Consider the following 21,396-nt stretch of genomic DNA (forward strand, 5'->3'; position numbering starts at 1 on the left):
TCACAGTTACAATTGAAAGCAAAAGGTCCACCGCAGCTCCAGCCGTTAACCTTCTAGGAGGATACAAAATGCAGTAAATAGTAATAACGGTCCTAGGAGCGCTGGGAATGAGACCAAAACAAGGATTTTAGTGTTGAACCACAACGCGTTTCAACAGTTAAACCGTCTTCATCAGGTAGAAGTTTATTAAAGGAGAACAGGAAGGGGTATTTAAACAAATAGCAACCAATAAATTTTGCAGTCAGCAGGTCACATGATAAGAACAAGTCACATGATAAAATAGTAAGGTCACATGGTAAAAACACAATAGGAACAAAACTATGTATATATAAAAAAAGATTAAATAAAGCCCCTAGACCTGATTAAAATATAAAACATGGTAAAATGTAAAAAATAAGACAACATATAATAAAATTACACTATAAAAACACTATAAAATGATTAAAAACAGAGAGATCACTTGTTAACCCTTTCAATGGTAAGATTTAACCCTTCAGGCGCCAGAGTCCCCAATTTAAAAATCTAGAAACTTTCCCTATTAATCAAGCTCCCATACCGATCAGATACATTTTCTGGTATAAAATCTATAATCGTCAGTTTCAGAGATTCTAAATTTTTTTGGTGCTTGGTTAAAAAATGCTTTGATAGGCTATGCAACATAAAACCATTCCTAATATTTTGGCGATGCTTGTTCAGTCTTGCGTGCATGGTCTGTATAGTCCGTCCAACATATTGGAGCCCACATCCGCATTCTATTAGATATACTACAAATGAGGATTGACAGTTGACATGGTAGTTGATTCTGTAATTAATATTAGTAGTATTGGATGTGAATTCTTTAACACCATTTCTGATGGAGTTACAACACAGACATTTTGCAGATCTGCTAGCAAAACAGCCGGGATTTTTTGTTAGCTGGGTCGCGGATGTGGCACTGGGGCTAATAACTGTATTGCTGGGTGCAACTAGGTTGCGGAGTGTGCGATTCCGCCTATAAATTATTCTGGGATGGGTAGGGATGTGACCTGAGAATATCGGGTGACCTTCCAAAATGAACCAATATTTTTTCAAAAGTCTCTGGATAGTAGCATGAGATTGATTAAAGGTTGTAACCAAGCTCCACTTAGCAAATTCAGAGGTCACGGATTTAGCACCCTGACTAGTTTTACTTTTAATTTTCTGTATACATTCATATTGGGACAATATTCCTGTTTTAGAAAGGGCGTCTTGAACCAGTTTTTTAGGATAGCCTTTTTGTAAAAAACGTTGCTCTAAGACTTTGGCCTCTTCAAAAAAATCCTTGTCTCTTGTGCAATTTTTTCTTATGCGCCAATACTGCCCATACAGGATGTTACGGATCCATTTGGGAAGGTGTCCACTATTAAAATTCAAGTAACTATTCACATCCACCTTTTTAAAGTGTGTAGTGGTGGAGAAACAGCCCTCAGTGTCAACATGTACCATTAGATCTAAAAATTGAATTGAGGAGCGTGAGAAATTAGCTGTGAAGGTAAGACCCCAAGAATTAGAGTTGAGACTGTGAACAAATTCAAGGGCTTCCAATTCAGTGCCTGTCCAAATTAAAAAGAGATCGTCTATGAAGCGACGATAAAAAACAAGCTTACCAGCAGCCAAACGGGACTGCACAATGAGGACAGACTCAAAAGCCCCCATAAACAGATTTGCGTAACTAGGGGCGAATCTCGTCCCCATTGCGCAGCCCTTTATCTGGTGATAAAAGAAATGCTCAAAAGTGAAAATATTATTATGTAGAACAAACTTAATAGCATCCAACAAAAATGTTCTTTGCAGTTCAGGCATTTGATCATCCAAAGACAAGAAATGTTCAACCGCCTCTACACCCCGATCATTGGGCTGTCTTATATACTACGTTGACTGTGCTATATACTGCATACATATTCTAGAATACCCGATGTGTTAGAATTGGGCCGCCATCTAGGATATTATATATTCACTATGCGACAAGTGGGCCTTCGTACCTTCAAATGCCATGGCTTAATTTTAGTCCCAGTCTGGCACTGGTTGGCACCCTAAGTTTCTATGGTATGACGCCCCCAGTCGTCGGTGGCTAGCCCTAAAACCCCTAGTGTACCCTTAACCTAGTGTGTAGTAAAAACATCAGCAAACATAGTTATGTAGTTTTCTATGGACATATAGTTATGTAAAGGAAAGCGGCCAAATGGGTAGTAGAAAGAAATTGCAGTGTTACAGAGACTATGTAACGTGACCAATAGAGTTGAGCGACCTTGACCTTTTTAAAGTCGAGCCGGGTTTCGCGAAACCCGACTATCTCAAAAGTCGGGTCGAGTGAAATCGGCCGATTATGACGTAAAGTCGGGATTGACCGAAACACGAAACCCAATGCAAGTCAATGGGGCAGCATAGTCGGCAGTGAGTGGGGGCCAGGAAAACACCTAGAGTGCCCATTTTAATGTCAAAACCATCCATTCTTCTTAATGAAGCTTGTCAAGCGTAATTTACCTTATAATAATTGGAAGGCATTTGAAATTGGGGTTCATTTGGCTAAAGTTGTGGTGGGTAGGGCTGGTTCAAGTAATTAGTGGGCCCAGGAAATCTGGACCACGTCACGGCAGTGGAGCAGGGAGAGGTAAGTATTTCAACTTTGCAAGTGCTGTGAACCTGAGCAAGCAGGGGGGGCCCACTCGTTGGCATTGGCACTGGCACAGGGCCCCTCAAAGTACAGCGGTGTGTTTGCACGGCGGGGGCGCCTCCCACCGGCAGCAACACTTTTGCGTACTATGAGAGGCCCTGTGCCAGTGACGTCGCCAACTAGTATTCCTCCCCCCACCTGATGAAGGAACCTGCACTTTCATCTGCACCTTCCTGTTTGTCCCCGTGTAAGGTGGTATGGTATGCGGGAAGGGGGACCTGACTTTCAGCAGGGTCACAATCTTGCAGTGTAGCGTGCACGGGAAATGTTGCGTTATGGGTCAATGTACCAGCAGACTCATCTATCACTGGCTGGGCAATGGGCAGGATGAGGAGGAAACACAGATATAGGCCCAAAGAATAAAGTGGGCTAAATGCAGTTCAAAATTGGTAACACAGGACTAATCAGGGGGCATTGCAGTGGAGGACAACTGGAATGAGAGGCTGACACAGAGAGTAGGCCCAAATCAGTAAGTAGTCGAAATGCAGTTCAAAATTGGCAACAGTAGTAAACAGGCGGCACAGCTTTGTTCAGTGGAGGAGAACAGCAAGGAGTGGCAGACACCGATAGTAGGCCCCAACCCAACTAGTAGGCCAAATGCAGTCTAACATTAACAACTACTTAACGAGCGCCTGAAAACGGAATTTCAGGACAGGAAACCAGCAGAACAGCAAGGAGTGGCAGACACCGATAGTAGGCCCCAAACCAACTAGTACGCCAAATGCAGTTGTTCCGTTTAACCACAATTTAATGAGAGCCTGAAGATAGAAGTTCAGGAAAGGCAACCTGGAGAACACCTTGGAGTGGAACACACCATCTCTCTACACCCCATACCCAATTTGTAGGTCTAATGCAGCGTAGTTTCCAACAACTACTAAACGAGAGCATGATGATCGAAGCATTGGCGAGGAAACCTGGGGAACACCTTGGAGTGGAACACACCATCTCTCTACAGTGGAACACACCATCTCTCTACACCCCATACCCAATTTGTAGGCCTAATGCAGCGTAGTTTCCAACAACTACTAAACGAGAGCATGATGATCGAAGCATTGGAGAGGAAACCTGGGGAACACCTTGGAGTGGAACACACCATCTCTCTACAGTGGAACACACCATCTCTCTACACCCCATACCCAATTTGTAGGCCTAATGCAGCGTAGTTTCCAACAACTACTAAACGAGAGCCGGAAGATCGAAGCTCAGGAAAGGCAACCTGGAGAACACCTTGGAGTGGAACACACCATCTCTCTACACCCCATACCCAATTTGTAGGCCTAATGCAGCGTAGTTTCCAACAACTACTAAACGAGAGCCGGAAGATCGAAGCTCAGGAAAGGCAACCTGGGGAACACCTTGGAGTGTAACAAACCCTCTCTCTACACCACGGAAGGGCTGATTCTTAGGAAAGAAGGCTGTCGGAAAGAAGCAGGGCGCGTCCGAGGGTGATTATATTCTTATTAGGTATATACTCACCCTCGGACGCGCCCTGCTTCTTTATTTGTAATGAATGTTTATTTGCAATGTGGTTTTGACTTACTCTATTTTTTTGGTAAATAATGATTTTATTATTTTCATTGTTTTGCATCTTCTTGGCAATAATATAAAGAAGACGCGACAGGACAACACTCGGTGGATGCCATATCTGTGTTTAAAATTGAAAAAACCTTTCAGTTAACTACTTGCAGGAGAAAGTTATTGTAGCTGGTGGCCATTTTTAGTACTGTACCAGATTTTTGTTGTATGTGTTTGTTTTTAATGTTAAAATGTCTGCATTTGATATCTCTCCAGTATTTTCTTTTTTATAAGCAAAATACTTATTTTTATATTTTCTGATGTTGGTTACAGGGGTACACGGGCAGCAGTGGTGTGGTCAGTGGAGGCCTAGTGGAAGGAGTGACCGCAGACAGGCATCGAAGGCCTAAAATAATAACACATGGCTGTAGGCAATTTTAAATTGGTTCCAGGGGTACACGGGCAGCAGTGGTGTGGTCAGTGGAGGCCTAGTGGAAGGAGTGACCGCAGACAGGCATCGAAGGCCTAAAATAATAACACATGGCTGTAGGCAATTTTAAATTGGTTACAGGGGTACACGGGCAGCAGTGGTGTGGTCAGTGGAGGCCTAGTGGAAGGAGTGACCGCAGACAGGCATCGAAGGCCTAAAATAATAACACATGGCTGTAGGCAATTTTAAATTGGTTCCAGGGGTACACGGGCAGCAGTGGTGTGGTCAGTGGAGGCCTAGTGGAAGGAGTGACCGCAGACAGGCATCGAAGGCCTAAAATAATAACACATGGCTGTAGGCAATTTTAAATTGGTTCCAGGGGTACACGGGCAGCAGTGGTGTGGTCAGTGGAGGCCTAGTGGAAGGAGTGACCGCAGACAGGCATCGAAGGCCTAAAATAATAACACATGGCTGTAGGCAATTTTAAATTGGTTCCAGGGGTACACGGGCAGCAGTGGTGTGGTCAGTGGAGGCCTAGTGGAAGGAGTGACCGCAGACAGGCATCGAAGGCCTAAAATAATAACACATGGCTGTAGGCAGTTTTAAATTGGTTCCAGGGGTACACGGGCAACAGTGGTGTGGTCAGTGGAGGCCTAGTGGAAGGATTGACCGCAGACAGGCATCGAAGGCCTAAAATAATAACACATGGCTGTAGGCAATTTTAAATTGGTTACAGGGGTACACGGGCAGCAGTGGTGTGGTCAGTGGAGGCCTAGTGGAAGGAGTGACCGCAGACAGGCATCGAAGGCCTAAAATAATAACACATGGCTGTAGGCAATTTTAAATTGGTTCCAGGGGTACACGGGCAGCAGTGGTGTGGTCAGTGGAGGCCTAGTGGAAGGAGTGACCGCAGACAGGTATCGAAGGCCTAAAATAATAACACATGGCTGTAGGCAATTTTAAATTGGTTCCAGGGGTACACGGGCAGCAGTGGTGTGGTCAGTGGAGGCCTAGTGGAAGGAGTGACCGCAGACAGGCATCGAAGGCCTAAAATAATAACACATGGCTGTAGGCAATTTTAAATTGGTTCCAGGGGTACACGGGCAGCAGTGGTGTGGTCAGTGGAGGCCTAGTGGAAGGAGTGACCGCAGACAGGCATCGAAGGCCTAAAATAATAACACATGGCTGTAGGCAATTTTAAATTGGTTCCAGGGGTACACGGGCAGCAGTGGTGTGGTCAGTGGAGGCCTAGTGGAAGGAGTGACCGCAGACAGGCATCGAAGGCCTAAAATAATAACACATGGCTGTAGGCAATTTTAAATTGGTTACAGGGGTACACGGGCAGCAGTGGTGTGGTCAGTGGAGGCCTAGTGGAAGGAGTGACCGCAGACAGGCATCGAAGGCCTAAAATAATTACACATGGCTGTAGGCAATTTTAAATTGGTTCCAGGGGTACACGGGCAGCAGTGGTGTGGTCAGTGGAGGCCTAGTGGAAGGAGTGACCGCAGACAGGCATCGAAGGCCTAAAATAATAACACATGGCTGTAGGCAATTTTAAATTGGTTCCAGGGGTACACGGGCAGCAGTGGTGTGGTCACTGGAGGCCTAGTGGAAGGAGTGACCGCAGACAGGCATCGAAGGCCTAAAATAATAACACATGGCTGTAGGCAATTTTAAATTGGTTCCAGGGGTACACGGGCAGCAGTGGTGTGGTCAGTGGAGGCCTAGTGGAAGGAGTGACCGCAGACAGGCATCGAAGGCCTAAAATGATAACACATGGCTGTAGGCAATTTTAAATTGGTTCCAGGGGTACACGGGCAGCAGTGGTGTGGTCAGTGGAGGCCTAGTGGAAGGAGTGACCGCAGACAGGCATCGAAGGCCTAAAATAATAACACATGGCTGTAGGCAATTTTAAATTGGTTTCAGGGGTACACGGGCAGCAGTGGTGTGGTCAGTGGAGGCCTAGTGGAAGGAGTGACCGCAGACAGGCATCGAAGGCCTAATAATAATAACACATGGCTGTAGGCAATTTTAAATTGGTTCCAGGGGTACACGGGCAGCAGTGGTGTGGTCAGTGGAGGCCTAGTGGAAGGAGTGACCGCAGACAGGCATCGAAGGCCTAAAATAATAACACATGGCTGTAGGCAATTTTAAATTGGTTACAGGGGTAAACGGGCAGCAGTGGTGTGGTCAGTGGAGGCCTAGTGGAAGGAGTGACCACAGACAGGCATCGAAGGCCTAACATAACAAAAATGTCAATACAATGGTATTGTCAGTGGCAGGCATTGAAGGATGTCAGCGCATAGACTAAACATTGGTGGAGCTGTGAGATAATTTTGCAAGTGGTAGAGCACTGTTTGAGCTGGGGGGGAACTGTCTTGTGGCCGGCGGTACAGGCCCAGGGCCCCTCATATTACAACGGTGTGTCTGACGTTGGGTGCGCACCACCACCGCCAGAGACACTTTATTGTACTAGGAGGGACCCAGTGGCAGTGCCGTCGACCAAAAGCGGGCACACCCACCTCTTCAGACAAACTGCACTCTCACGGGTGCTGTCGCCAAGTGTCGATACCACGGCCCCGTGTGGGGAGTTTGGCCATTTAGTGAGGTGTAAACATGTCGTATGCTGGACAATCAGGTGCAGAAAATTACGAGATTGGAAAAGGCATTCAGAATAGTCCACAGGCAAGACCTTTTCATAGGAAAGCTAGGTGTCAGCTGGGCAAGGTGGGGCAAAAGATTTCGAAATCCAGTTGTGGTTCATTTTAATGAAGGTTAGATGATCTACATTTTGGGTAGCCAGACGAGTCCTTTTTTCTGTTAGTATTGAACCTGCAGCACTGAATACTCTTTCTGATAGGACACTAGCTGCCGGGCAAGCAAGCTCCTGCAATGCATATTCTGCCAATTCTGGCCAGGTGTCTAATTTTGATGACCAGTAATCAAATGGGAATGACGGTTGAGGGAGAACATCGATAAGGGATGAAAAATAGTTTGTAACCATACTGGACAAATGTTGTCTCCTGTCACTTTGAATTGATGCTGCAGTACCTGTCCTGTCTGCGGTCATAGCAAAATCACTCCACAACCTGGTCAGAAAACCCCTCTGGCCAATGCCACTTCTGATTTCTGCCCCTCTAACTCCTCTGGTCTGCTGGCCCCTGCAGCTCGTGTGAGAACGATCACGGGCGCTGTGTGCAGGGAATGCCAGAAGCAAACGGTCAACAAGAGTTGATTGTTTGGTTGCTAATATTAGTTCCAAGTTCTCATGTGGCATTATATTTTGCAATTTGCCTTTATAGCGAGGATCAAGGAGGCAGGCCAACCAGTAATCGTCATCATTCATCATTTTAGTTATGCGTGTGTCCCTTTTGAGGATACGTAAGGCATAATCCGCCATGTGGGACAAAGTTCCAGTTCTCAAATCTGCGGTTGTGCTTGGTTGAGGGGCAGTTTCAGGCAAATCCACGTCACTTGTGTCCCTCCAAAAACCAGAACCCGGCCTTGCCGCGCCACCAATTTCCAGTGGCCCCGGAAAAGCTTCCTCATTAAAAATATAATCATCCCCATCATCCTCCTCGTCCTCCTCCTCCTCTTCGCCCGCTAACTCGTCCTGTACACTGCCCTGGCCAGACAATGGCTGACTGTCATCAAGGCTTTCCTCTTCCTCAGCTGCAGACGCCTGATCCTTTATGTGCGTCAAACTTTGCATCAGCAGACGCATTAGGGGGATGCTCATGCTTATTATGGCGTTGTCTGCACTAACCAGCCGTGTGCATTCCTCAAAACACTGAAGGACTTGACACATGTCTTGAATCTTCGACCACTGCACACCTGACAACTCCATGTCTGCCATCCTACTGCCTGCCCGTGTATGTGTATCCTCCCACAAAAACATAACAGCCCGCCTCTGTTCGCACAGTCTCTGAAGCATGTGCAGTGTTGAGTTCCACCTTGTTGCAACGTCTATGATTAGGCGATGCTGGGGAAGGTTCAAAGAACGCTGATAGGTCTGCATACGGCTGGAGTGTACGGGCGAACGGCGGATATGTGAGCAAAGTCCACGCACTTTGAGGAGCAGGTCGGATAACCCCGGATAACTTTTCAGGAAGCACTGCACCACCAGGTTTAAGGTGTGAGCCAGGCAAGGAATGTGTTTCAGTTGGGAAAGGGAGATGGCAGCCATGAAATTCCTTCCGTTATCACTCACTACCTTGCCTGCCTCAAGATCTACAGTGCCCAGCCACGACTGCGTTTCTTTCTGCAAGAACTCGGACAGAACTTCCGCGGTGTGTCTGTTGTCGCCCAAACACTTCATAGCCAATACAGCCTGCTGACGTTTGCCAGTAGCTGCCCCATAATGGGAGACCTGGTGTGCAACAGTGGCAGCTGCGGATGGAGTGGTTGTGCGACTGCGGTCTGTGGACGAGCTCTCGCTTCTGCAGGAGGACGAAGAGGAGGAGGAGGGGGTGCGAACGGCTACAGCCAATTGTTTCCTAGACCGTGGGCTAGGCAGAACTGTCCCAAACTTGCTGTCCCCTGTGGACCCTGCATCCACCACATTTACCCAGTGTGCCATGATGGACACGTAACGTCCCTGGCCATGCCTACTGGTCCATGCATCTGTTGTCAGGTGCACCTTTGTGCTCACAGATTGCCTGAGTGCATGGACGATGCGCTCTTTAACATGCTGGTGGAGGGCTGGGATGGCTTTTCTGGAAAAAAAGTGTCGACTGGGTAGCTCGTAGCATGGTACAGCGTAGTCCATCAGGGCTTTGAAAGCTTCGCTTTCAACTAACCGGTAGGGCATCATCTCTAACGAGATTAGTCTAGCTATGTGTGCGTTCAAACCCTGTGTACGCGGATGCGAGGCTAAGTACTTCCTTTTTCTAACCATAGTCTCATGTAGGGTGAGCTGGACTGGAGAGCTGGAGATCGTGGAACTAGCGGGGGTGCCGGTGGACATGGCAGACTGAGAGACGGTGGGAGATGGTATTGTTGCCGCCGGTGCCCTAGATGCAGTGTTTCCTACTACGAAACTGGTGATTCCCTGACCCTGACTGCTTTGGCCTGGCAAAGAAACCTGCACAGATACTGCAGGTGGTGCGGAAAATGGTGGCCCTACACTGCCGGAAGGGATGTTGCGTTGCTGACTAGCTTCATTGGCCGAGGGTGCTACAACCTTAAGGGACGTTTGGTAGTTAGTCCAGGCTTGCAAATGCATGGTGGTTAAATGTCTATGCATGCAACTTGTATTGAGACTTTTCAGATTCTGTCCTCTGCTTAAGGTAGTTGAACATTTTTGACAGATGACTTTGCGCTGATCAATTGGATGTTGTTTAAAAAAATGCCAGACTGCACTCTTTCTAGCATCGGATACCTTTTCAGGCATTGCAGACTGAGCTTTAACCGGATGGCCACGCTGTCCTCCAACAGGTTTTGACTTTGCCACGCGTTTTGGGCAAGATACGGGCCCGGCAGATGGAACCTGTTGCGATGTTGATGCCTGCTGCGGCCCCTCCTCCTCCGCTTCAGAACTGCTGCCGCCTGCACCCTGTTCCCCCAATGGCTGCCAATCGGGGTCAAGAACTGGGTCATCTATTACCTCTTCTTGTAGCTCGTGTGCAACTTCGTCTGTGTCACCGTGTCGGTCGGTGGTATAGCGTTCGTGATGGGGCAACATAGTCTCATCAGGGTCTGATTCTTGATCATTACCCTGCGAGGGCAATGTTGTGGTCTGAGTCAAAGGACCAGCATAGTAGTCTGGCTGTGGCTGTGCATCAGTGCACTCCATGTCAGATTCAACTTGTAATGGGCATGGACTGTTAACTGCTTCACTTTCTAAGCCAGGGACGGTATGTGTAAAGAGCTCCATGGAGTAACCCGTTGTGTCGCCTACTGCATTCTTCTCTGTTGTTGTTTTTGCTGAAGAGGACAAGGAAGCGACTTGTCCCTGACCGTGAACATCCACTAACGACGCGCTGCTTTGACATTTACCAGTTTCACGAGAGGAGGCAAAAGAGCTAGAGGCTGAGTCAGCAAGATAAGCCAAAACTTGCTCTTGCTGCTCCGGCTTTAAAAGCGGTTTTCCTACTGCCAGAAAAGGGAGCGTTCGAGGCCTTGTGTAGCCTGACGACAAACCTGGCTCCACAGCTCCAGACTTAGGTGCAATATTTTTTTTCCCACGACCAGCTGATGCTCCACCACTACCACTACCCTCATTACCAGCTGACAATGAACGCCCCCGGCCACGACCTCTTCCACCATACTTCCTCATTGTTTTAAAAACGTAAACAAACTAACGGTATTTGTTGCTGTCACACAAATTACACGGTGAGCTATAACTTCAGTATGATTTAGCTACCCCTTTACAGGTGAGTGAGACCACAACGAAAATCAGGCACAATGTTACACACTCTGTTGTTGGTGGCAACAAATGAGAGAGATGCCACACACGCAGGACTGTCACTGAAGCACAAATGTAAATATTAATCTCCCACTGATTTGATTTTTTTTTTTTTTCAGGGAGACTTTAGGAAAAAAAAATAATAGAATAAAATGATTTTTTCAGGAAGAATTTAGAAACCAAATAAAATAAAATGATTTTTTCAGGGAGAATTTAGAAAACAAATAAAACAAAAAAAGGCTTTCTATGGCCCACTGAGTGAGAGATGACGCACACAGGAGTCAGGAGTGGCACACAAGCCCAGAGGCCAATATTTATCTCCCACTGATTGATGTAGTGATTTTTTCAGGTAGATTTTGGAACCCAAATCAAGCTAAAAAAATAATAGGCTTTCTATGGCCCACAATTGGAGAGGGAGAGAGAGAGAGAGATGGCACACCCAGGAGTCAAGACTGGCACACAAGCAGAAAGGGCAATATTAATCTCCCACTGATTTGTTTTTGTTTTTTTTCAGGGAGACTTTAGGAAAAAAAAATAATAGAATAAAATGATTTTTTCAGGAAGAATTTAGAAACCAAATAAAATAAAATGATTTTTTCAGGGAGAATTTAGAAAACAAATAAAACAAAAAAAGGCTTTCTATGGCCCACTGAATGAGAGATGACGCACACAGGAGTCAGGAGTGGCACACAAGCCCAGAGGCCAATATTTATCTCCCACTTTTTTTTTTTTGTTCCAGGGAAAATTTATAAACCCAATAAAAAAAATAATAAATAGGCTTTCTATGGCCCACTATCTGAGAGACAGAGAGAGATGGCACGCTTAGGACTGGCACACAAGCCCAAAGGCCAATATTAATCTCCCTTTTTTTTTTAAGGGAGAATTTATAAAACCAAAAAAAATAAATAAATAGGCTTTCTATGGCCCACTATTTGTGAGAGAGATGGCATGCTCAGGACTGGCACACAAGCCCAGAGGCCAATATTAATCTCCCACTTTTTTTTTTTTTCCAGGGAAAATTTATAAACCCAATAAAAAAAATAAAAAATAAATAGGCTTTCTATGGCCCACTATCTGAGAGAGAGAGATGGCACGCTTAGGACTGGCACACAAGCCCAAAGGCCAATATTAATCTCCCACTGATTGATTTATTGATTTTTTCAGGTAGAATTTAGAACCCAAATAAAGCAAAAAAAAAAAAAAGGGCTTTCTATGGCCCACTGAGTGAGTGATGATGCACACAGGAGTCAGGAGTGGCACACAAGCCCTGAGGCCAATATTTTTCTCCCACTGATTGATGTAGTGATTTTTTCAGGTACATTTTAGAACCCAAATCAAGCAAAAAAATAAATAGGCTTTCTATGGCCCACTATTTGTGAGAGAGATGGCACGCTCAGGACTGGCACACAAGCCCAGAGGCCAATATTAATCTCCCACTTTTTTTTTTTTGGTTCCAGGGAAAATTTATAAACCCAATAAAAAAAAAAATAAATAGGCTTTCTATGGCCCACTATCTGAGAGAGAGAGATGGCACGCTTAGGACTGGCACACAAGCCCAAAGGCCAATATTAATCTCCCACTGATTGATTTATTGATTTTTTCAGGTAGAATTTAGAACCCAAATAAAGCAAAAAAAAAAAAAAAAGGGCTTTCTATGGCCCACTGAGTGAGTGATGATGCACACAGGAGTCAGGAGTGGCACACAAGCCCTGAGGCCAATATTTTTCTCCCACTGATTGATGTAGTGATTTTTTCAGGTAGATTTTAGAACCAAAATCAAGCAAAAAAATAAATAGGCTTTCTATGGCCCACTGACTGAGAGATGGCACACACAGGAGTCAAGAGTGGCACACAAGCCCTGAGGCCAATATTTTTCTCCCACTGATTGATGTACTGATTTTTTCAGGTAGATTTTATAACCCAAATCAAGCAAAAAAATAAATAGGCTTTCTATGGCCCACTGAGTGAGAGATGACACAGACAGGGAAGGCACTCTAGCAGAAATGTCAATCTTAATCTCCCACAAAAAAAAAAAAAAAAACAGGGAGTGTCCTTCAATTACTATCTCCCTGCAGTAATCTCAGCCAGGTATGGCAGGCAGCAATAAGGAGTGGACTGATGCACAAATTAAATAAAAAGTGTGTACAAACAAAAAAGATAGCTGTGCAGAAAGGAAGGAACAAGAGGATTTGTGCTTTGAAAAAAGCAGTTGGTTTGCACAGCGGCGTACACACAGCAATGCAGCTATCAGGGAGCCTTCTAGGGCAGCCCAATGAGCTACAGCGCTGAGGGGGAAAAAAAAAAAAAAATGTAGCTTCCACTGTCCCTGCACACCGAAGGTGGTGTTGGGCAGTGGAAATCGCTACAGCACAAGCGGTTTGGTGGTTAATGGACCCTGCCTAACGCTATCCCTGCTTCTGACGAAGCGGCAGCAACCTCTCCCTAAGCTCAGATCAGCAGCAGTAACATGGCGGTCAGCGGGAACTCCCCTTTATAGCCCCTGTGACGCCGCAGACAGCAAGCCAATTACTGCAATGCCCTTCTCTAAGATGGTGGGGACCAGGACCTATGTCATCACGCTGCCCACACTCTGCGTTTACCTTCATTGGCTGAGAAATGGCGCTTTTCGCGTCATTGAAACGCGACTTTGGCGCGAAAGTCGCGTACCGCATGGCCGACCCCGCACAGGGGTCGAATCGGGTTTCATGAAACCCGACTTTGCCAAAAGTCGGCGACTTTTGAAAATGAACGACCCGTTTCGCTCAACCCTAGTGACCAATAGTGTTGTAAATACAAAAAGGTGGAGGGCACCGCTGAATATACAAATATTGGGGCTTACCATGGACTTGCAAAACTACAATCTGACCAGGAAAAAGAACAAAAGATCATGTCCACACGTATGGGAGCACCACAAAAAAATATCGAAAATACTAAAAATTTTTATTGATAAATCTCACAAGAAATATGTACAGCAAAAAACAATTCACACAGAAAACATGTCTAAAAACATTTATAAGTGCAACAAACAGCACAAAAACTCCACAAAAGTCATATCCTAATATGGGGAAAATGACAAACCACATCCCTGTCCCCTCAGAAAGTAGAAGCATACATACATATATGTGCACATATATATGTATATATATATATATATATATATATACATGTACACATGCATACATATGACATGCAATGACCTATAGTGTGACCATACACAATAAAATCAATATGCCAAAAAATAGGGCATGTTTGTATATATATATATATATATATATATATATATATATATATATATATATAGTTCCCAGATCACAGCAAAAAGTACAATGTGTGCATATGCATAAACCTGCTAATATCACAGTACCATATAGCCCTATGAAGATGGATCAAAACAAATGCTGACAGGCAAATAAATAGTTAATGCCTAAATGGCTACAAAAAATGAAACCAGACAGATAGAAGGGCCACTAAATATGATAGGGTCCATGCATATCTAAGTCAAGCACATACATATACCTAGTGGGATCCAAATGTCGATGTTAGATCAAGACCACGTGCACACTGATAAAGAAGAGAGGAAAGGAGACAGGGATGTGGGCTGTGTTATATACTGCATGGGCTGTGTTATATACTACGTTGCTGTGCTATATACTACGTGGGGTGTGTTATATACTACTTGGCTGTGCAATATACTATGTGGGATGTGTTATATACTGCGTGGGCTGTGTTATATACTGCGTGGACTGTTGTGAGTTCTGTTTTTGGGCTCCCTCTGGTGGTTACTGATGGTACTGGGTGACTTGTCTTTCCTGGGTTTCTGGGTTCCACCTGTTCCATCAGCATATGGGAGTTTCCTATTTAACCTGGCTTTGCTGGCATTTCCTCGCCGGTTATCAATGTATCCAGTGTGTCTTGTTACCTCTGCTCCCTGCTCCTAGAACCTTCTGGACAAGCTAAGTTTGGATTTTCCTGTTTTGTGTTTTGCTTAATTTGGTTTTTAGTCCAGCCTGCAGATATGTGATTCTTTGCTGCTGGTTGCTCTAGTGGGCTGAAATTGCTTTTCATGTACCATGAGTTGGCACATGAGTTCAAGTAATTTCAGGATGGTTTTTTGAAGGGTTTTTTTCGCTGACCGCGCAGTTCACTTTTGTATCCTCTGCTATCTAGCTTTAGCGGGCCTCATTTTGCTGAAACTGTTTTCATACTACGTATGTGCTTTCCTCTCATTTCACCGTCATTATATGTGGGGGGCTGCTATTTGCTGTGGGGTATTTCTCTGGAGGCAAGAGAGGTCTGTGTTTCTTCTGATAGGGGAAGTTAGATCTTCGGCTGGAGCGAGACGTCTAGGATCATCGTAGGCACGTTCCCCGGCTACTTTTATTTGTGTGTTAGGTTCAGGGTCGCGGTCAGCTCAGGTTCCATCGCCCTAGAGCTTGTTTGTATCTGTGCTTGTCCTTTTTGTGATCCCCTGCCATTGGGATTATGACAGTATAACCGGCCCACAAAGTGTTAATTGTATTGGCTGAAGTAGGAGGATAAGTAGTCTGAGGAAGTTTTTTTTTTTTTTTTTTTTTCCCCCTCAGAGTTTGCTGCCTAGCCTTATTGCAGCCTGGCTACTTCCTCCTCCTCTTAATCTTTGAATGGCTCTGATCTCAGCTGTTTATCATGGACGTCCAGAGTTTGGCTTCCAGCCTGAATAATCTTGCCACTAAGGTTCAAAATATACAGGATTTTGTTGTACATGCTCCTATGTCTGAACCTAGAATTCCTGTCCCAGAGTTTTTTTCTGGAGATAGATCTCGTTTTCTGAATTTTAGGAACAATTGCAAGTTGTTTCTTTCTTTGAAATCTCGCTCCTCTGGAGACCCTGCTCAGCAAGTCAAGATAATTATATCTTTCCTGCGGGGTGACCCTCAGGATTGGGCATTTGCATTGGCACCAGGGGACCCTGCGTTGCTTAATGCAGATGCGTTTTTTCTGGCATTGGGTTTGCTCTATGAGGAACCTAACCAAGAGATTCAGGCTGAAAAAGCTTTGTTGGCCCTCTCTCAGGGGCAAGATGAAGCAGAAATTTATTGTCAAAAATTTCGGAAGTGGTCGGTACTTACTCAGTGGAATGAGTGCGCTCTGGCTGCAAAGTTTAGAGATGGCCTTTCTGAGGCCATTAAAGATGTTATGGTGGGGTTCCCTGCGCCTGCTGGTCTGAATGAGTCTATGACTATGGCTGTTCAGATTGATCGGCGTTTACGGGAGCGCAAACCTGTGCATCATTTGGCGGTGTCGTCTGAACCGTCACCTGAGATAATGCAATGTGATAGAATTCAGTCCAGAAGTGAACGGCAAAAGTATAGGCGGAAAAAAGGGTTGTGCTTTTATTGTGGTGATTCAGCTCATGTTATATCAGCATGCTCTAAACGCACAAAAAAGGTTGATAAGTCTGTTGCCATTAGTACTTTACAGTCTAAGTTCATTCTGTCTGTGACTCTGATTTGTTCATTATCATCCATTTCCGTCGATGCCTATGTGGATTCAGGCGCTGCCCTGAGTCTTATGGATTGGTCATTTGCCAATCGCTGTGGGTTTAGTCTGGAGCCTCTGGAAGTCCCTATTCCTTTGAAGGGAATTGACTCTACACCTTTGGCTATGAATAAACCTCAGTACTGGACACAAGTGAGCATGCGTATGACTCCCGTTCATCAGGAGGTGATTCGCTTCCTGGTACTGTATAATTTGCATGATGTTCTAGTACTTGGTCTGCCATGGTTACAAACTCATAATCCAGTCCTTGACTGGAAATCAGTGTCTGTGTTAAGCTGGGGTTGTCAGGGGGTTCATGATGATGCACCTCCGATTTCTATCGCTTCATCTACTCCTTCTGAGATTCCTGTGTTTTTGTCTGACTATCGGGATGTTTTTGAGGAGCCTAAGCTCAGTTCGCTTCCTCCTCACAGGGATTGCGATTGTGCTATAAATTTAATTCCGGGCAGTAAATTTCCTAAAGGTCGTTTGTTCAATCTGTCAGTGCCAGAGCATACTGCTATGCGGGATTATGTTAAGGAGTCCTTGGAAAAGGGACATATCCGTCCATCTTTGTCCCCTTTGGGAGCAGGTTTTTTTTTCGTGGCCAAGAAAGATGGTTCCTTGAGGCCTTGTATAGATTATCGTCTTTTGAATAAGATTACCGTAAAATATCAGTATCCTTTGCCATTGTTGACTGATTTGTTTGCTCGCATTAAGGGGGCTAAATGGTTCACTAAGATTGATCTTCGGGGTGCGTATAATCTTATACGAATAAAGCAAGGTGATGAGTGGAAAACCGCATTTAATACGCCTGAGGGCCATTTTGAGTATTTGGTAATGCCTTTTGGACTTTCTAATGCTCCTTCAGTCTTCCAGTCCTTTATGCACGATATTTTCCGTGAATATCTGGATAAATTTATGATTGTGTATTTGGATGATATTTTGGTTTTTTCTGATGACTGGGAGTCTCATGTTCAGCAGGTCAGGAAGGTGTTTCAGGTCCTGCGGGCCAATTCCTTGTTTGTAAAAGGCTCAAAGTGTCTCTTTGGAGTCCAGAAGATTTCTTTCTTGGGGTATATTTTTTCCCCTTCTACTATTGAGATGGATCCCGTCAAGGTTCAGGCTATTTGTGACTGGACGCAGCCTACATCTCTTAAGAGTCTACAGAAGTTCTTGGGCTTTGCTAATTTCTATCGTCGTTTTATAACTAATTTTTCTAGTGTTGTTAAGCCTTTGACGGATTTGACTAAGAAGGGTGCTGATGTTGCTAATTGGTCTCCTGCGGCTGTGGAGGCCTTTCAGGAACTTAAGCGCCGGTTTTCTTCTGCTCCTGTGTTGCGTCAGCCAGATGTTTCGCTCCCTTTTCAGGTTGAGGTTGATGCTTCCGAGATTGGAGCGGGGGCGGTTTTGTCACAGAGAAGCTCCGATGGCTCAGTGATGAAGCCATGCGCGTTTTTTTCTAGAAAGTTTTCGCCGGCTGAGCGGAATTATGATGTTGGTAATCGGGAACTTTTGGCCATGAAGTGGGCATTTGAGGAGTGGCGTCATTGGCTAGAGGGTGCTAGACATCGTGTGGTGGTCTTGACTGATCACAAAAATTTGATTTACCTTGAGTCTGCCAGGCGTCTGAATCCCAGACAGGCTCGTTGGTCACTGTTTTTCTCTCGTTTCAATTTTGTGGTTTCATACCTGCCAGGTTCAAAGAATGTGAAGGCGGATGCTCTTTCTAGGAGTTTTGTGCCTGACTCCCTTGGAAATTCTGAGCCCTCTGGTATCCTTAGGGATGGGGTGATTTTGTCTGCTGTCTCCCCAGACTTGCGACGTGCTTTGCAGGAGTTTCAGGTGGCTAAACCTGATCGTTGTCCGCCTGAGAGACTGTTTGTTCCGGATAATTGGACCAGTAGAGTCATCTCCGAGGTCCATTCTTCTGCGTTGGCAGGTCATCCTGGAATATTTGGTACTAGAGACTTGGTGGCCAGGTCTTTTTGGTGGCCTTCCTTGTCGAGGGATGTGCGTTCTTTTGTGCAGTCTTGTGAGGTTTGTGCTCGGGCTAAGCCTTGCTGTTCTCGGGCCAGTGGATTGTTGTCACCTTTGCCTCGGATGTTCATGCTGATGATTTGGTTCGCGCTTTTCATAGGGCTCATCCTGGTCGCCCTGGTGGTTCTCGTGAGGGTTCGGTGACCCCTCCTCAAGGGGGGGGTACTGTTGTGAGTTCTGTTTTTGGGCTCCCTCTGGTGGTTACTGATGGTACTGGGTGACTTGTCTTTCCTGGGTTTCTGGGTTCCACCTGTTCCATCAGCATATGGGAGTTTCCTATTTAACCTGGCTTTGCTGGCATTTCCTCGCCGGTTATCAATGTATCCAGTGTGTCTTGTTACCTCTGCTCCCTGCTCCTAGAACCTTCTGGACAAGCTAAGTTTGGATTTTCCTGTTTTGTGTTTTGCTTAATTTGGTTTTTAGTCCAGCCTGCAGATATGTGATTCTTTGCTGCTGGTTGCTCTAGTGGGCTGAAATTGCTTTTCATGTACCATGAGTTGGCACATGAGTTCAAGTAATTTCAGGATGGTTTTTTGAAGGGTTTTTCGCTGACTGCGCAGTTCACTTTTGTATCCTCTGCTATCTAGCTTTAGCGGGCCTCATTTTGCTGAAACTGTTTTCATACTACGTATGTGCTTTCCTCTCATTTCACCGTCATTATATGTGGGGGGCTGCTATTTGCTGTTGGGTATTTCTCTGGAGGCAAGAGAGGTCTGTGTTTCTTCTGATAGGGGAAGTTAGATCTTCGGCTGGAGCGAGACGTCTAGGATCATCGTAGGCACGTTCCCCGGCTACTTTTATTTGTGTGTTAGGTTCAGGGTCGCGGTCAGCTCAGGTTCCATCGCCCTAGAGCTTGTTTGTATCTGTGCTTGTCCTTTTTGTGATCCCCTGCCATTGGGATCATGACAGTGGACTGTGTGATATACTGCGTGGGCTGTGTTATATACTGCATGGGCTTTGTTATATACTACGTAGGCTGTGCTATATACTACATGTATATTTTAGAATACCCGATGCGTTAGAATCGGGCCACCATCTAGTATCTACTATATAATTGTCTAAGGGTCACTTCTGTCTTTCTGTCTGTCTGTCCTTCTGTCTGTCACGGATATTCAATGGTCGCGGCCTCTGCCTGTCATGGAATCCAAGTCACTGATTGGTCGTGGTAAAATAGCCACGACCAATCAGTGACGGGCACAGTCCGGAAGAAAATGGCCGCTCCTTCCTCCCCGCAGTCACTGCCCAGCGTCCGCATACTCCTCTCCGGTCACCGCTCACATAGGGTTAATGCCGGCAGTAACGGCCAGCGTTATGCCACGGGTAACGCACTCTGTTACCGCCGCTATTAACTCTGTGTGACCAAGTTTTTACTATTGATGCTGCCTATGCAGTAATAGTAAAATGATCTAATGTTAAAAATAATAAAAAAATAAAAAATCATCATATACTCACCCTCCGGCGCCTTTCCCGCTCCTCGCGACGCTCCAGTGCTAAGGATGATATGCAACAAGAACCTTCCATGACGTCACGGTGAATGCGACGTCATCACAGGTCCTGCGCGCCTGCGCGAGAAGGACCTTCCATAACATCACGGTCATGTGATCGTGATGTCATCACAGGTCCTGCGCGCCTACGTGAGAAGGACCTGCCATTACGTCACGGTCATGTGACCGCGACGTCATCACACCCTGGGACCGGAAGCTGGTGACAGAACTACAAGGGGCCCTCGGATCGGAAGGTGAGTATATGTTTATTTTTTTATTTTTTAACCTGTGACATATGTGGCTGGGCAATATACTACGTAGCTGGGCAATATTCTACGCGACTGGCCAATATACTACGTGGCTGGGCAATATACTACGTGGCTCTGTGCTGTATACTACGTCGCTGTGCAATATACTACGTGGCTCTGTGCTGTATACTACGTCACTGGGCAATATACTACGTAACTGGGCAATATACTACGTGGCTGGGCAATATGCTCTGTGCTGTATACTACATCACTGGGCAATATACTACGTGGCTGGGCAATATGCTCTGTGCTGTATACTACATCACTGGGCAATATACTACGTGGCTGGGCAATATACTACGTGACTGGGCAATATACTACGTAGCTGGGCAATATACTACGTGGCCTGTGCAATATACTATGTGACTGGGCAATATACTACGTGACTGGGCAACATACTACGTGGGCTGTGCAATATACTACGTGGCTCTGTGCTGTATACTACGTCGCTGGGCAATATACTACGTCGCTGGGCAACATACTACATGGCTGGGCAATATACTACGAGGACATGCATATTCTAGAATACCCGATGCGTTAGAATCGGGCCACCATCTAGCATTATATATTCACCATGCGACAAGTGGGCCTTCGTACCTTCAAATGCCATGGCTTAATTTTAATCCCAGTCTGGCACTGGTTGGCACCCTAAGTCTCTATGGTATGACGCCCCCAGTCGTCGGTGCCTAGCCCTAAAACCCCTAGTGTACCCTTAACCTAGTGTGTAGTAAAAACAGTCAGCAATCATAGTTATGTAGTTTTCTATGGACATATAGTTATGTAAAGGAAAGCGGCCAAATGGGTAGTAGAAAGAAATTGCAGTGTTACAGAGACTATGTAACGTGACCAATAGTGTTGAGCATTCCGATACTGCAAATATCGGGTATCGGCCGATATTTGCGGTATCGGAATTCCGATACCAAGTTCCGATACTATTGCAATATCGGATACTGGAATCGGAAGTTCCCATAATGCAAAGAGCCAGTTTCATTTATTTCAGCCAA

The sequence above is a fragment of the Ranitomeya imitator genome, chromosome 3 (assembly GCF_032444005.1).
Source record: "Ranitomeya imitator isolate aRanImi1 chromosome 3, aRanImi1.pri, whole genome shotgun sequence".
NCBI lineage: Eukaryota > Metazoa > Chordata > Amphibia > Anura > Dendrobatidae > Ranitomeya > Ranitomeya imitator.